At 33.4% G+C, this 15,842-nt stretch overlaps 1 protein-coding gene across 5 annotated transcripts in view; it reads left to right on the top strand.

Annotated features, from left to right (window-relative positions):
* LOC114337513 (uncharacterized) overlaps positions 1–15,842 on the top strand; it is a 772,834-nt gene that overhangs the window by 357,468 nt on the left and 399,524 nt on the right. For 2 of the 5 annotated variants that reach the window (XM_050642995.1, XM_050642992.1), the window contains exon 1: positions 14,247–14,543. The exons of 2 other annotated variants lie outside the window; for them this stretch is intronic. The gene's annotated coding sequence lies outside the window, so the exon portion shown is untranslated. Of the gene's footprint in view, positions 1–14,246; positions 14,544–15,842 lie in introns of those variants that run through there. One more of the 5 variants, XM_050642996.1, reaches the window with a different exon arrangement.

The following is a 15,842-nucleotide window of genomic DNA, read 5'->3' as shown; positions in this document are numbered from 1 at the left end:
AATGTATTCATGATTCCCTTGGGAAAAAATAATGAAGGTGGTATCCCGTTGCCTTCCTTCATGCCACTTCCAGGCTTAGTTTTCAGACGCCCACTATGGAACAGACGCCGTTTGCAACCGCCAATTCTGGGTACAGACGTTGCTATTTTCACCATATCTGGCTACCCTCACTTAGTTTAGCCTGCAGACCAATGCAGTTGCCCAGGGTGTGGCATGTGGAGCCATAAGTGAGAGTTGGGTGTCTTATGAGGACCAGTTATCAAGAACAATCTCCCGTCTATGACGCTCGATGTGGTCGTTCCGATTAAAGGTACTACCTCTATAACACAACCCTACACCCCTGTAATACATGCAATAAACTAATATTTAGATATTATTTACTAATTTATTTCAAATTTATCTTATTTTGTTCATGTTTTAATGAAATTAGCGCGATAATTCGATGAAATAAAATTATTTTAACATATTTTTAACTATTTAGAATGGGAAATAAGCCACAATATTATTAAAAAATGATTTTTATTAATATAATATTTAAAAGTAAGATCAGTAGAAAATTACAATGGTTTTGAATCGTCGTCATGGAAACCAATATCGTCATCGTGGTAACCCATTATATTGAAAGTTTAGTTTTGAAACAGCCAAAGAATTAATTTTTGTATTTTTACTTCTGAATAAAAATTGATATAACCCTATTTTTTGTGGCTTTTTTCTAAACGTACGGCCCTAGAAAAAATATTGTTCCTAACTCATGAGGAAAGTGTCTAAGGCAGTCTCGTGCGTGAAAGTATCACTTTCCGCACTAGTTAGGAAAATAACTATTTTCTACGAGCGTGCAAAATTATCTGCTTTTCGCACGCGTTTTAGTTCAGAAAGTTTTACTTTTCCGCATTACTTTTCCGCATTACGTTTCCGCACTGAATTTAGATATTTTAATATGACCTTAAAATAATTATAATACATGCAATAAACTAATATTTAGATATTATTTACTAATTAATTTCAAATGTATCTTATTGTGTTCATGTTTTAATGAAATTAACGCGACAATTGGATGAAATAAAATTGTTTGGACATAATATTCTAAAGTCAAATCAATAGACAATAACAGTGGTTTTGAATCGTCGTCATGAAAACCAATATCGTCGTCATGCTAACCAATTATATTGAAAGTTTGGTTTTGACAACCTTGTCAAAGAATTAATTTGGGTATGTATTTTCAGTAGTAATTTCACAAGAGCTCTAAAATTATCGAATTTTTCCCGAGTGACACTTTGACAGTTTTCTCCTCTCCTTCGGGTCGTGAAATTATGTCAAAGTGTCACGAGTGCAATTTTAGAGATCGAGTGCAATTTGTTGCGATTATTTCATGAATAAAACTGTTTAAAACCAAGATTTTATTGTAATTTATTTATGTAAGTACAAATTAGTACAATTAAACACACAAACATAAATATTTGACGGTTGAAGGTCATCACTTTTATAATTTTTAAAACATTAATTGCAATTAATGTCACTGAATGTATTTTTTCGTAGCAACAAAGGGCATCTGACGTAATATACTTGACGACGGGATATTATCAAAAATTATCAGTTTAATTTTTATATCTGTAGCTTTCTATTGGTCATAATCTTCTATAAATGAAATAATCATATCAATTCAATTAATTGATTAAGATTTAGTCATTTTTTAAACGCTCGTAGAAAAAATATTGTTCCTAACTCTTGCGGAAAGTCTCTTTTCCGCACTTGACTGTTTGCCGAACTCCGCTTCGCGTCTTTCGGCTAACTGCAATCGCGTGCGGAAAGGTATGACTTTCCGCACTTGTTAGGAAAACAACTATTTAATGTAAACAAGTTTAAAAACTGTAAGCTAGGTGTTATTTAACAAATAAATTCATCATCAATTATTATGGTTCCGAAACTTCTTTTACTATTTTTTATATAAACAAACCATAAAACTGAAACTAGGTACTTTACACTTTTGCATAAAGTTTTTGATTTCCATTTAGAACATCGTTCTCAACGTATAAATTAAACAAATTATATTGTTTTGTAACTCGGAATGAGAAACATTCTTATGATAGTTTTAATTAGTCTACCTTACTTACAATTTTACGATTAGTAAAATAATATAGGTATTATTCTAAATTTTTAATCAGATTCGAAAAATGAAATAAGAGATACTCTATTAAAAAAAATCATAAACTTATTCAATGCGACATATATGTTAGGTATAATCTCAATAAAATATGTTGTAATCTCTACGATATATTAGTTCATCCAGTCTTTTAGACCTTCGGAATTCAATGCGAAGTTTAACCACGGTTTTATTCCTTATGCCTTTTTGTGTACTGTAAATGTCATAAGATATAAGTAAAAAAAGTAAATTTAGAGTGCAAGTAGGTTCGTTTTTCTTAAAATCGAATTTTTTTCCGCAACTTTTCCAAGCTTAAATTTTTCGTTATCACAACCTGCGTTTGTGCCGTTTTTTTCCTTATCGTGAAAACTAAAAAACTTTCAAATGGCATCAAGGGAAAATCACGGGCACTGACCAATTAGGCCCTAGTAGTCCTAGGACACTCACACTGTGTAGCCGTTATGCCAAAATTTCTAAAAATAGAATCAATCAAAAATACTCGTAGCACATGTGATTTTCTTTACAAAAGGAAATACAGTTTACTTAGATTTCCTTAGGAAACCCCACAGTTTTCATATATTTTACTCCCCGTGATTTCATCTTTCAGTACCCTCAAAGAACAAGGGAGAATATTGTGACCGAACTGTCATTAAAATGGGACTGTCTACTTTAAGAGGAATTGAATTTAGCATAGCAGTGCAGACAGTACAAAGCTGTACTAATTTGGCATTTCACTTTTCTCGTTTGCCTACATAGAGATTTTAAAATATCTATTTGATTAATATTATCGATTAAAAATCTTACGAAAACCAAAACCCGTGATGTGAGTTAAAATTCGATATATGTAGTAAAGATACAAATTAAGGGGTCTACCCCAAAATCCCGACAGGCCAAAATCCCGACAGGCCAGAATCCCGACAGGTTTGATAGGTTCCTTTTTAACATAATATAATTACATTTATTTCTTGTTTTTTGTTTATGGTCATATTTTTTATTTTTTGTTACTAAACAAAAGTATTTACCATTTAATATGAACTACTTTTCTAAATAAAATTTCTAACATGGGTATACGAATTAAATTATTTTTTTGCCAATATACAGGGTATCCCAAAAAGATTGGTCATAAATTATACCACAGATTCTGGGGTCAAAAATAGATTGTTTGAACCTCACTTACCTATATACAATAGTGCACACAAAAAAAGTTACAGCCCTTTGAATTTACAAAATGAAAATCGATTTTTTTTCATATATCGAAAACTCTTAGAGATTTTTTATTGAAAATAGACATGTGGCATTCATATGGCAGCAACATCTTAAAAACAAAAATTAAAGTGAAATTTGTGCACCCCATAAAAATTTTATGGGGGTTTTGTTCACTACAACTTCTGTGTACGTTCCAATTAAATTATTATTGTGACACTATTAGTTAAACACATTGTTTTTAAAACTTTTTTGTCTCTTAGTACTTTTTCGATAAGCCGGTGTTTATCGAGATATTTTGAATATTTGTCGAATCCGCCACATATTTGTACACATATGGTTAAGTACGGTTATAGACCTGTTAATAATCTGAAAATTTATTTATAATTTACATTTTTAGGTATATTTTGAAAAAAAAAAGCCGCATCTCGATAAAAGGTGACTTATCAAAAAAAGACTAAATGGCAAACAAGTTTTAAAAACACTGAGTTTAACTGATGGTACCACAATAATAGTTTAATTGGAACGTACACAAACATTTGGAGGGTTTAAAGGAACAAAGTCCCCATAAAATTTTTATGTAAATATATTAAAAAAGAAGCCTCATCTTGATAAAAACTGGCTTGTCGAAAAATACTAAGACGCAAAAAAGGTTTAAAAACGTTGTGTTTAACTAATGGTACCACAATAATGAATTAATTGAAACGTACACAAAAGTTTGGGGGGATTTAAGGGAACGAAACCCCCATAAAATTTTTATGTGGTGGACAATTTCACTATAATTTTGTTTTAAGATGTTCCTGCCATAGTAATGATACATTTCCATTATTTGTGGTATAAGTTATGACCAATCTTTTCGGGACACCCTGTATATCCAATAATATATGTATAATTAAATCCTGAGTTCAAGTTTACTTTCATATAATAGATATTACCATGTATACCAAGTAAGTATAGCTTTTATATTATAAAATAAAGTGTTTAAATATTTTTTTCTTTTAAAATACATAATAATTAGTACCCGTACTTATTAGTAAGTAATAATTTTTCAATTTTAATACTCTATAATATGATTTGGTATTGCATTTAAAAACGAAACAATAAATATTCAAAATGTAGTGGTCGGAATTTTTACTTATGAGAGAATTGTTGCATGTCGGGATTTTGGCCTGTCGGGATTCTGGCGTGTCGGGATTTTGGGCGCCACCGCTAATTAAGACATCCTACCAGTACTGGTAAACAGATAATCTCTTTTAGGGCATCTACCATTTCTCATCGGCATCTTGGTGCTACAGCCCTTAAAGGGCTTCCAGCTTCTCAGGCTTTCTGCGCCATTCTGCTCTGCCCCTTGCTTGGGTTTTGTAGTTGGTAACACAGATATCCTCAGCATCCTGTATTACCCCGTCTACCCACCTTAGATTTGGTCTCCTTCATCGTCTCATTTCTACCTGTTGCGCTGTAAGTATATTTATTATCGTATTCGATTCCGGGGTCCGGGCTTACATGTCCTGCCTACTACAGGCGGCTTTGCTTGATTTTAGCGGTAATATCTTTTTCATCAAACTTATGCTTGTAGATATTCGGCAGTTCAAAGTTATATCTATGCCTCCATTAAATCTAGATTTTAAAGGCAGCGTAAACAGTGCGTCGCTCTATTTATTTGGAATTTCACTTTTTTCGTTTGACTACAAAGAGATTTTAAAATGCACGCCATAGTACTTCGAATCTATTCGATTAATATTATCGATTGAAAATCTTACGAAAACAAAACCCGTGTTGTGAATATAAAGCACATCATACCATTGCTATCGGGCATTCCCAAAAGTCCACCTGCTTTTAACCTTCGGAGTACGGAGATTATTTGACTTACTTAGATTACGATGATGGGTCAAGCGTGACCCATTTTCATTTTATTTATAAGGATGTTTTAAATAGTCAGTATTATTAAACAGTATCTTTAATTCAACAAAAAACAAACAAAATCCTAAATTATTGTATTTAAATTTTTTAAGATGGTTACCCATGGGCATATACTAGTTCGCTCCTGCGGCCAGATGTTAATACCTTACAGAAAACGGGCATAGGTAAATTTGCTCCGGCCATATATTTGAATACAGTGGAACCTCGATAAGTCGGATTAATCGAGACTGCGGCCGATCCGAGTTATCGAAAATCCGAGTTAGCCGGAGAATATGGTAAAAATTAATAAAACACGGTATACTTACAGATAAACTCCATTATAATTGCAAAAACATGAAATACATAAAATATGCACAATACATCTTAATTACGTACAGTTGTATACAGTATTGTTTATTTCTTGGCAAAAAACTTGGTCAAAGTGAAAAAATGTTTGTTTTGTCTGATGAAAATCGGTTCGGGTTAGCCGGACTTCCGGGTTATCGGAGGCCGACTTATCGGGGTTCCACTGTACGTATACCCGTAAACAGAGACGGCTGCGATTTACGTATACCTACAAACATATTGAAAATATCCTTCGAAATCCGAAGACCGGGTCAGGACTGACCCGGCATCATAGATGTTACGTAGAGGAAAAACTGTAATTTGCATGCTCACGAATTATATACGAAAAAATAGATTGAAACAAATAAGGAGAACTTACGATAAATCGGATTTGTAAAAAAATTATTTCATAAAATATTAAGAAATAACTGAATTTCGGGTCACGCTTGACCCAGTCTTCGTACTCCGAAGGTTAATTAAGAAAAAATTAGCATTGATGACAAATACGCTCATACTCCAATATTAACAACACATTGAATCAGTTTGCATTAAGTTGCGTATTAAAATTCGATATAGCAACAATCTAATTCAGACGTCCTACCAGTTCGCTTAGTATTTACTGGTGAACAGATAGTCTCTTTTAGCGCATCCACCATTTATCAATACATCCTGATGCTACAACCCTTAAAGAGCCTCGACTTTTCAGTCTTTCTGCACCATTCTGTTCTTATCCTTGCTTGGATTTTCCAATTGATGAGTATTTGCTCATCATCCTGTGTAACCCAGTATATTCGCCTTAGTTTTGGTCTACCTCGTCTTCTCATTCCCACCGATTGAAATCCCGGATCCCGGGCTACATGTCCTGCCCACTGCAGACGAATTCGCTTGATTTTAGTGGTAATATCTTTTTCACCAAACTTAATGTTTGTAGATATTCTGCAGTTCAAAGTTATATCTATGCATCCATATTCCGTGCTTACAAACCTCTCCGAATATCTTGCGTAGTTCCTTTCTTTCAAAAATTGCTAGATTCATCTGTTTTGTTTAAGGTCCATGTCTGATCCATATGTGAGAGTAGGAATTGTTACTGTTCCATACAGTCTGATACGAGTTTTTTGAGACAGACGTTTGTGAGCTATGTATTTTGATAGAGCATGATGATAACACCTGTTTGCAATAATTATTATGATTCGCCTTTTTATTACCCCTGATATTATTGGGATTAACCGATGTCCCTAGGTTTTCACTAGGTTTTATTTATACAATTTATTATTTCATCTATTCTTTATGAGCAATTGGATCTAGATTTTAATTGCAGCGTAGACGGTGCAACGCTGTATTGATTTGGCATTTCACTTTTTTCGTTTGACTACAAAGAGATTTTAAATGCACGCCCTTGTACCTCGAGTCTATTCGATTAATATTATCGATTAAAAATCTTACTAAAACAAAAACCCGTGATGTGAATATAAAACACATCATACCATCGCTATCAGGCATTCCTAAAAGTCCACTTGCTTTTAATTTAAAAAAATGAGCATTGTTCAATAAGAAATGTTTCAGATTTGAATAATATTATTTACCATTTAATACTTATTATAATGGTGGATTCTGTATCTGAGACTTTTCAGTTCATTTAAGAGATGTCGCTGAATTGCGTCCCAATGTGGATTTCAAATAATCTTTGAAATTTACCTTAAATAGATGGGCTGGCTTATTTTCGCTTTAGAGGTGTGCACGCTAGCTCTGCTGAGGAAGCCTGTAAGGCAGAAACAGCTGTCCAGGGATTGTGCATCTATCTGAATCGAAAGTAAACAAAAGCCATCTTTTTTAATTAAATTTAGATTTATGCATTATACAATACATTACAAACAGATGTCCAGTTTTTTTATATGTTCCATTATTTCTTCGGTGGCAATTACAAAGTATTTAAAAGGTCCCCTGTGTAGGTATGCTCTTCGTGAGCAGACCTGTACTATGTACCTGATCATCTGTGTTGCAGCGTCGCGATCACAAAAGGGCGAGAGAAGTTTATCCCATATGTAGAGGGAGTCAGCACATCTCCCACACTTTGTTCTGATACCTAATACTAGATCGCCTCCACGTGGTGCACCCTAAGTAATGCTAAATAAACTAGCCGATTTTGGTGGCAGGCGAACGAAACAAATTCCTGCCAACATCACAAACCTGCCACAAACGGAAATCTAATATATACGGAAATATACGATGGAAAAAAATAAAGGTTCTTATTAGAGTTGACTAGAGATCTTGGACCTTATACATATCCTAATATTGAGGACATAAGCTAAGCAAAATGCTAAGGGCCGGTTGTTCGAACGCTAATCAACAATGATCATTATCAAAAATTTAATTACTGTCACCAACTGTCAATGTCAACTTTGTTTGGGTTGCTGAAAACATAATATGAAATTACTTAATCAATTATGTTAATAATTGTTATGTTAATTGATTAACTAATCTCATAATTTTAATCAATTATGTTTTCAGCAACCCAATAAAAGTTGACATTGACAGCTTTGGTGACAGTAATTAAATATTTGATAGTGATCATTGTTGATTAGCGTTCGAACAACCGGCCCTTAGTGTTGCAAAATAAATTTTGATAGCAACGTAGACAGTGCGACGCTGTACTGATTTGGCATTTCACTTTTTTCGTTTGACTTCAAAGAGATTTTAAAATGCACGCCATTGTACCCTGAGTCTATTCGATTAATATTATCGATTAAAAATCTTACGAAAAAAAACCAGTGATATGAATATAAAACACATCATCGCTATCGGGCATTCCTAAAAATCCACCTGCTTTTAATTAAAAAAAATTAGCATTGTTCACAAATACGCTCACACTCCAATATTAACGACACATTGAATCAGTTTGCATTAAGTTGCATATAAAAATTCGATATAGCAACAATCTAATTCAAACGTCCTACCAGTTCGCGAAGTATTTACTGGTGAACAAATAGTCTCTTTCAGCGCATCCACATTCATCATCACATCCTGGCTACAGCCCTTAAAGAGCGTCGACCTTCTCAGGCTTTCTGCGTCATTCTTCTTTGTCCCTTGCTTGGATTTTCCAGTTGGCAACACCGATCTTCTATGAATCCTGTGTTACCGGATCTATCCGCTTCAGCTTTGGTCTACCTAGTTATCTCATTCCCACCGGTTGCGCTCTTAGAATCATTTTTACCATGTTCGATTCCGGGGCCGGGCTACATACCCTGCCCACGAAAGCGGGTCTAAAGGTCTAAAGGCCTAAAGGCGGTTTAGGCTACGGCCAGACAAGGGACAATTTACTCGTTGTAAGAGTAGTAAAATGAAGTGCGAAAATATCGCGCAGAAACATATCAACATAGGAGAGGACCCATTTTTCGCCCTTCATTTTACTGCTCTTACAGCGCCGTAAATTGTCGCTTGTCGCCTGTCTGTCGCTTGTCTGGCCTTCGCTTGATTATAGTGGTAATGGTAGGGGAGCAATGTATGCTAAATGTGCAGTCACTCGAGCGCTTTGGCGACCTATTGGGATGTGAAGAGTAGGTCTTAAAATCAAAAAAAGTTAAGTAAAGTTTTCCATCTTAGCGGGCGCTTGCCATTTTTTAATTTAATTTTCCATTTCCAACAATCGTTTTTTCCGATTATAACGCCATCTATCCATAATTCGAAAAAATGCTTCGAATAAAAGTTACTTATTTTTACGTAAGGAATCCAAATCTGCAATAAAAAATGAGGGTTCCTATTTAAGATTTTAAAGTAGCCCCCCACCCCACCTCCGTAGGGGGTCGTGTTTGATGCCATTCGATAGATTTTTCAAAAATATTGAATAAGTGTATTTTACAGTTTTTCGATCTGATCTTCATTTCGCGAAATATCGCGGAATTCGTATTTAAAATATTAAATTTACCCCCATCCCTCTCCGTGGGAAGTCGTGTTTGGTATTATTCGATAGATTTTTAAAAAAAATTAAGCACATATTTTTTAGTTTTGCGATCTGTCATTCATTTCGCGAAATATTCGCTTTTTTCTTGTGAAACTTTGGGACCCGCCCATTTCCTTATGCCCGGTTCAAATCGTCAGATTTTTTAAATATACACTCTTTTGCATGTGCTTAACTTACCTTATCTTAATCTGACAATTTCGAGTTTTTTTAAGGATAGATTTTTTTTTTCGGGCCCCCCTTAACGAACTCCCCTGTGTTAAGAGCCAATATATGGTAGAGGTACATCTGCAGGGTACCAGATTTCTCCCCATATGATAATCTGACGCGCTCGAGTAACTGCAAAAATCCCCGCTTGGGCTCCCCTACCATAATATTTGTTCTAGCAAAGCTATATCTACGCTCAATATTCCGCGCTCACAGACCCCTCCGAATATCTTGCGTATTACCTTTCTTTCAAAAATCGAAAGAGATGATTCGTCTTCTTTGTTTAGGGTTAATACCTCTGTTCCATATGTGAGAACGGGGACTTTCATTGTACTGTGAAGTATTATGCGAGTTTTTTGAGACAGGCGTTCGTTAGCTAATTACTTTGATAGATCATAAAAACACCTGTCTGCAATAATTATGCTTCGCCTTTTTATTTTTCCTGATGTGTTATTATTTGGATTAACCGATGTCCCTAGATCTCTTCTACAATGTATTATTTCATCTATACCAGTGATACTCAACCTGCGGCCCGCGGGCCGCATGCGGCCCTCTAGCCTTTTTTATGTGGGCTGAAGGCTAACTAAAGGGCCCTGTGATCAAATTATTTGTCAAATTTCACGTGTTTTTCAAATTATTTGATAGTGTGCCGGTGTGTTTAAGGCGTGTTTGTGCGTAAGGCAGACAATTTAATGACTTTAATTTTAAATTATATTGACATTTTTAAGAACTCTGATTAAAAAGCAAGGTATTATTAACTTTTAATAATAAATTATTAAAGTTAATGAACAATAAAATATTTATTATAAATACAATTTAAAAATAATCAATACGTATTTACTACATTGCAACGACCCATTTAGTAATCACAAGAAAAATTCCGGTCCAGATTAACAAAAAAAATTTAAAACAATTTTGACCCTCTATATTAAAATTTTCAAAATTCGTCTGCACATTTGAAAAGAGCACAAAAAACTAAGTTGAATTGCTCGCTTCAATTTTTTGCGCAGATAATTTACTGACATTAATTTTGAAATTATATCGAAAATTTTGTTTTGAAAGTACGAGTTTTTAAAAATTTCGACATAATGTCAAAATTAAATTCATTGAATTGTCTGCGCAAAAAATGGAAGCTCCATTAAAGCTCTTTTCAAATGTGCAAACAGGTTTTGAAAATTTCAATATACAGGATGTTGTTTCAAGGTCACAATGAATTTATAATTTTGTTTAACCGGACCTGGATTTTTCTTGTGGTTAGTAGTAGGGTGGTTTTAGTTCTAAGTGTGACATATGTGTACCAAATATCAAAAAACATACAAGGTGGTTATAAAGTTATGGGTCCAGAAAGAAATGGGCAAAATCGATAAAGAACCCTGTAACTCTGTTATAAAGTCGGTGGAGCAATAAGTTTAGTATGGCTAGAACTGCCTCATTTACCTCTATTCACCATTCAAGTATTTCCGTTTCTCAATGAAACACCCTGTATACTACTTCATCTTGATTGCAGCCCGCAGGCTGTGGCAATAGCTACTATGTGGCCCAGGAAAGAGAAAGGTTGAGTATCGCTGATCTATACTTTAGGAGGAATTGAATCTAGATTTTAAAATTTATTTATTTAGCGTATGACTTACATCACCAAGTAAGTAATTAAATTTAGATTTATGCATTATACAATATATTACAAACAGCTGTCCATTTTTGAAGTTATAGTTCTTTAGGCACGAGGGTGAATTTTTATTTTCCTGGGCGCACGCGCACACCAACAGTATGGTATTAGTCGCTCAAACGTTATACGGGATCTGATTGAGTGTTAAAATCATCTGTCAATAATTGCTCAATATGGAGATTATGGATAAACAAATGTTGTGTATATTAGTTTTTTGAAGTTATACTTCTTTACCGGCGATAGAGGGTGATTTTTTTATATGTTAAAACCTATCAGCCCGGCGCATGCGCATTATAACCTTGTTCTGATTGGATGTTCAAATGACATGTCAAAAATTATCCGATATGGCAGCTGTGGTTTGGAGGTAAAGGTAAAGGTAAACAAATGTATAATATATTAGTTTTATTGTTGTGAGGACAGAAACAAAAAAGTTTATAATATTGTAGTGACTTTTAAATAGTTTTTAAAAGCAACAGGTACGTAATAATTATTAATGTATCATGGGTATAAATCTACCTATTTGATCTGCCAAAATACATAGTATGTAATACTTTTATTTATATAATTTGATTACCATCAAAATTTCTATCAATATTCACCTAATATATTGTTTTTTACTCTATGTTTTGTTGTATTTTTTCAATTCTAAATCATTTCAATTCAAAATTAAAATAATTTGATCAATTTTCAAAATATCAAAATATCACAAGTTTAATCCGTTTAGTTAGTCGATCTCCGTAAATAATGACACATAATGTCCATGGCTAAGCGGAGAAGGCGAATGAATTCCAATACCAACCGCTCTTATCAGCGATGGTTCGAGTCCCATTAGAAACTTTCTATTTTGTTTTTTTTTAATACATTTTATGATTGTAAGTATATTTATTATATAATTGTATTTTCAGAAAATACGTATTTAGTTAAAAAATTTTTCGACAATTAATGTTCAGACATCATTTGTGGCTTGTTTAATGTGTTTGTGTGTGTTTTATTCTTTTATTATTTTAATTTTTGGCACTGTTCTAATAAAAATGTTTGAGAAGTAGTAAGTATAAATTAGTTTAATATTTAAACAAAATATAAATAAAAAGTATATTAATTTCGTTTAAATCACATAATAGAAGTATAACTTCTTACGTGTGTACAAAGTACACACACATTCTTTTTTTTTGTTGTGATGGCAGAGAAAAAAGCAAGTTTATTTATAATTATTGTAGTGACTTTTTAAATAGTTTTTAAAGTACGTAATAATTGTAAATGTTTCAGTATCCTAATAAAAAATTACATAGGTAGGTACCTACCTATTTGGAAAATTTAAAATGAACCTACCAAAATAGTATGTAATGCTTTGATTTACGTAATTTGATTGCCATCAAAATTTCTATCAATATTCACCTAATATATTCTTTTCTTACTCTATGATTTGTTGTATTTTATTATTTCAATTCTGCAAAAATCAAAATAATTTGGTTAAATTCAGAACTGTCAAAAGTTCAAACCGTTTAGTTAGTCGATCTTCCCACATTATGCATGTGTCTCCGTGGGTGAAAGTGTAAGATGAATGAATTTCAATACTAACTGCGCTAGAATAATCGGGTTCGAACCCCAACAGAAACTTTTATTTCTTTATTTTTTTTATACATTTTATGATTGTAAGTATATTTATTATATATATTTTTTTCAGAGAATACGTATTTAGTTAAAAAAATTTCCGACAATTATTGTTCAGAAATCATTTGTGGCATTTTTCAATGTGTTTGTGTGTGTTTTATTCTTTTATTTTTTAATTTTTGGTATTGCTTTAATAAAAATTTTTGAAAAGTAGTAAGTAATAAAATTAGTTTAATATTTAAATACAATATAAATAAACTGTTTAAAGTATATTAATTTCGTTGAAATCATATAATAGAAGTATGTATAACTTCTTACGTGTGTACAAAGTACACACATTCTTTTTTTTTATATATTCTATTGACTCTTCAGTGGCAATTACAAAGTATGTAGGGTCGTCTATGTATGCTCAGGGTGGTTGTTCTGTACTATGTGCCTAATCGACTATCTTGAAGCGACGAAATCACAAAAAGGTGAGAGAAGTTCACCCCATCTGTAAAGGGAATCGGCGCATCTTCTACAGGTTGTTCTAATTCGTAATGCTAGCCCGCTTGCACGTGGTGCACCCTGAGTAACGCTAAATAAACTAGGAAAATTTGGAGGCAGACAATCGAAATAAATTCCTGTCAACATCACAGATCACAAACAGAAATCTAATCTATGTATACGGAAATATACGATGGAAACAAGTAAAGGTTCTTGTTCTTATAAGAACCAACTGGCTAGAGATCTCAGACTGTGCATCCGAGTCTGTCACCTCATGGAGGGCATAAACAAAGCAAAATACCAAGTGTTGCAAAATATATGTTAATAGAAACGTTGACAGTGCGACGCTGTACTGATTTGGCATTTCACATTTTCGTTTGACTACAAAGAGATTTTAAAATGCACGCCATTGTACCCTGAGTCTATTCGATTAATATTATCGATTAAAAATCTTACGAAAACAAAAACCCGTGATGTGAATATAAAACACATCATACCATCGCTATCGGGCATTCCTAAAAGTCCACCTGCTTTTAATTAAGAAAAAATTAGCATTGTTCACAAATACGCTCACACTCCAATATTAACGACACATTGAATCAGTTTGCATTTAGTTGCGTATTAAAATTCGATATAGCAACAATCTAATTCAAACGTCCTACCAGTTGCGAAGTATTTACCGGTGAACAGATAGTCTCTTTCAGCGCATCCACCATTACCGTTGGAAACTATTGGTAACTTCACAAAACGGGTCTTTACCATTTTAGTCTGGTTTTATGTGGGCATAAACTTTACACTAGCAGCTGTTGTAAAAGTTAAGACTAGTTTCGACAGTGTTTCTTTCTTCAGTAAGATTTTGTCCTCTTTAGAAGACGGTAATAAGATAGACGGTCACTAGTCCGCGCATTTGAATAACTTTATTGAGGTACACGTTGTAAAACGGTTCTACAAAAGTGATATACTTTGATAAGTGTTGTGATTTTCGCTACTTTTGGATTAAGGGACATAAGAAAAATTAATACAGATACATGGTAAGATTTTCTGATTATTTAAATTTTTATTTAAAAATAAATTAAATAAATTTACATACCTACATTTAAAAACTGGGGAGACTCTGCTGCTACTTAATTTCAGAAAAAAACAGCTAAAAGGATTAATTTCGGGTAGTTTTTCATGTAAATACACTGCTTCATTGACACTTTCTTTAACCACTAGCATTTCTCGAATGGGCTTTTCCACTATTTTGGTCTAGATTTATAACTAGCATTCTTGTTGTTTACTATCTTTAACGGGAATTAACCAAAATTTCAGTTGAAAATACGTTTTCTTATGTTTCGATTTGCATAAATCGTTATTTCTTTTCCATTAAAGATATTAAATAATATTAAAGTTCCACAAGAAATTAGTTTTACCTGAAATTTCACTGAGACTCTGTCCACATTGCTTATGTTGTAGATTGGATTAATCTGAGTCGTCAGAGATTTGATCTCTAAAATCGAGACGAACAAACTAAATTTTGGTCAAAATGTGAATTTTGGGACCTCAAAAAGATGCAAAATAATTTCTCTCTGTTCTAGGCTTGATGAATTGTCATTTTCTGTTGTGTGGGTCCAATCTCTGATGTTTCGGAGCCAGGATTTTTTCTTCGTCCTCTAATATTACCTTCTTCTTCTTCTTTATGTGCCATCTCCTCTAAGAAGGTTGGCAACCATCACGGCAATTCGCACTTTCGATACCGCTGCTCTAAAGAGATCAGCAGAAGTGCAATTAAACCAAGCTCTCAAATTGTTTAACCAGGAGATGCGTCTTCTTCCGCGACTCCTTCTACCCAGTATTCTTCCTTGTATTATTAATTGTAACAAGTTATAACGCTCGCCCCTTATAACATGTCCCAGATATTGCAGTTTTCTGACTTTAATTTTATTTAAAACCTCTTTATCTTTTCCCATTCTTCTCAACACCTCGATATTCGTGACTCTATCCACCCAACTTATTCTTAATATTCTGTAGGCCCATAACTCGAAGGCTTCTAATCTGTCCGAAACATCCTTCTTTAATGTCCAAGCCTCCAACCCATAGAATAATACGGAGAACACGTAGCATCTCAGAAGTCTTATCTTTAAAGAAATTGTAATGTCCCTGCTAGAGTACTTTTTTCAGTTTGTTGAAAGCATTTCTTACCTGTCCTATTGCTTTAATCTCTTCTGTGTACTCATTAGTTTCATTAATTATTGTACCCAAATATTTATATTTTTCAACCTTTTTAATTCGTTCTCCATGTATTGTTATGCTTTCTTGGCGCTGTTGAGCTTTTGTGATTACCATAAATT

Source organism: Diabrotica virgifera, chromosome 2 (genome assembly GCF_917563875.1).
Source record: "Diabrotica virgifera virgifera chromosome 2, PGI_DIABVI_V3a".
Classification (NCBI taxonomy): Eukaryota; Metazoa; Arthropoda; class Insecta; order Coleoptera; family Chrysomelidae; genus Diabrotica; species Diabrotica virgifera.
This window is presented reverse-complemented; position numbering and strand designations above follow the sequence as displayed.